The sequence below is a fragment of the Triticum dicoccoides genome, chromosome 2B (genome assembly GCF_002162155.2).
Source record: "Triticum dicoccoides isolate Atlit2015 ecotype Zavitan chromosome 2B, WEW_v2.0, whole genome shotgun sequence".
NCBI lineage: Eukaryota > Viridiplantae > Streptophyta > Magnoliopsida > Poales > Poaceae > Triticum > Triticum dicoccoides.
In genome coordinates, this window is record NC_041383.1 from 374,299,055 (window position 1) to 374,301,914 (window position 2,860).

Sequence of the window (2,860 nt, forward strand, 5' to 3'; positions counted from 1 at the left end):
AATCGACTGACCCAAAAGTCGATTCAGTCGACTGAAGTGTAGCTAAATCGGAGAAGCATCGCAAGCAAGAGCAAGAGCGAGAGCAGCAGCGCGAGCAAGAGCAATAGCAACAGCAGACCAGGCAGGGGACCGAGAGCAAGAGCAGAGCAGCAGCGCGAGCGAGAGCTAAAGCAGCAACAACTCCTACTGATGTGGACGTCGCCGCCGAGGGAGCGACGCTATGGAGGAAGTGGCCGCCGACGCCGCCGTGGATGGAGTCGCGCCGTCGGCTCGGGACTGAGCGCCGGCAGCACCATGAGATCAAATCAAGAAGAAAATCCGGCGATTAGTGTACAACCTCTTTGGTTGTGCCGATTAGGCTGCAGCTTCATCCGAGGAAACGGTGATGATGATGCTCTTCCGGTGGTGCAGGTGAAGACGGCGGTGTGGGAATGGAGGTGGCGTGAAAGACGAGGGGAACATCGGGGTAGCTCCTTGGAGGTGGAGGACGGGGTGGCTGAACCGGCGGTACGATGAGATCGACGATGGATCCTCATCCGGTACGATGGATGAGGGACGTCGAGGTGTTGCTGTGGACGAAGTCGTCGGGGAAGAGGCTCCGGCTGGGTGGCGGACGGAGCATGGTGTGGGGTTTCATCGCGGGTTTTCGCGGCCTCGGTGTATGAATGGGTGGGCGGATGGGATGGCAGTGGGGAACCATGGCTTAGAAACGCGCTTGTCCGAAATGTGGGGTAAGTTACGAAAGTACCCCCACCGATTTGAGGCGGTTCTTTTGGTTTAGGGGTACCACGAGCATTTCACGTGTCGGGATTTCACAGGAGGTGGGAGTTTTCGTGCATGTTGTAATTTCGGAATAGCAAGGCGCGGGTTGAGATGGAGGGAGTTGTCGGAGCACAACGAGACAAATATATATCTTAAATATTTCGGGCTAACAAGGTGCAGGTTGAAATTTCCAGACAAGCCTAACGTGTACTGTACCAAATCAATGCGCACTACAAATGTCATTCAAAACTTTGAATTCATGTTATGTTCAATTAAAATATTTCGCTACGTATATAATGCATGCAACCTACTACTCAAATGAACGTTTTAGTGCATTCCAAACGTATATACTACCGCTTCAATATGAACTAAATTTGAATTCGTTTCTCTATTTGAATAAGATCTACAGTAATGATTGTTGTGAAGTCAGAGCATTTGAATTCGTTTCTCTATTTTAATAAGATCTACAATCATCATTATTGTCTAGTTAAACCATCGTTTGTGTATTATCTTCACATCACACCACATGATTAGTCTCGAGTTACATATGAACTATGTGTACTATATCAACTCGAACTAGATTTTTTGAATCCACTTTATTTTGATTTCAAATCACATTACATTTCTAGCTCTAGCTAGATCTTCATAATCTAAACCATGTCTCATATGTATAATGTGTTTATCACATTATGTATGGTGCCCCGCCCCCTACGCCTACAAGTATTTAGATGTGAGTTGCAAACACCACACATTACCACAAATTCAAATAAAATGTGAGAATGTTTGATATATAGTATTGTTTAGATTGTTCGATATTTAGTTGTAAGCTGCAAACGCCACATATTATCACAAATTCAAATAAAATGTGAGATTGTTTGATGTATAGTATGGTTTAGATTGTTCGGCATTTAGCTGTGAGTTGCAAATGTCATGCATTATCACATTATGGTATAACATGTGCACAACACGAGTATCACCGCTATATTCATGCATCCAATGTTTAAAACACTATGATCTCCTATTCAAATATATGAATCCTCTTTCATATCAAATTATGATCTTTGTTAGTCTCTTACACCCACACAATCCTCTAACCTTTGTAGCTACCACTAACTTTCTCTCGTGCATGCACACGCCCTCCTCGCCCTCCCCCTCCCTCGGCATTCTATCCACCGGGCACATTCATTTTTTCTTTAGGTCGTTCTCCCAGAGTCTCCACAACTCCTTTCCGACACACACCGATCGATAAACCTCTCTAGCGATGCCTGCCTACAACATACACACACACCTTCAATCTCCTCCTTTATGTGTCCTTGCCTCGTATCTCTCATACGGCCAGACACATGTGTAAACTCTCGCCCCTCTTTTCATCGATCTCACAACTGCACACTCCTCCCCCTATCTAGCTAGTAGTTGGGCCTCTCGCACCACCTCCTAGCTCCATTCTCTCTGTCTATCCGTCTCGCTGGGCCTTACTTGCCTCTAACAAATGGACGTACACCAACCGATCTCTCGCTATACATATAGCTAGCTAGGTCCTTATAACTCGTTTTTACCCACACGTCGATCGATCTACCTCATTAGTTGTGTCTCTCCCTTCCTCCGACAAACAACAATTGATCTACCGAGCTAGTTAGGTTTGCTTACCAAACACATGGTTCCCCTTCATCATCCATGGATGTGTCCCGACAGATCTATCACGCACAGGCACACACAGAAACACATCCCCACTCTTATTGATAACATTGCAGTTCCACCCTCAGTTTTTCTAGTAGGCCTCTCCCACCATCTCCGAGAAGCAACTCCATCACCCATCCAACACTCTACCCCTCTCCCTCCCTCTCCCTCCCTCTCCCTCCCCCTCTCTCTCCTCTCTCTCTGTCCATCATATTTCCCGTCCTTCAGTTATGTAGGGATGTTGATCGATCTCCCTCAAGACATAGCTGGGTCTCTCCTTCTCAACACATATACGAGTCGTTCTACCTCTATAGTTAGGCCTCCGCCTACCCCCCCCCACCCCACCCCCCTCCCCCCGCACACACCGATACATCGAGCACTCTAGTCATGTCTCCCTGCCACACACAAACTTGACATGTGC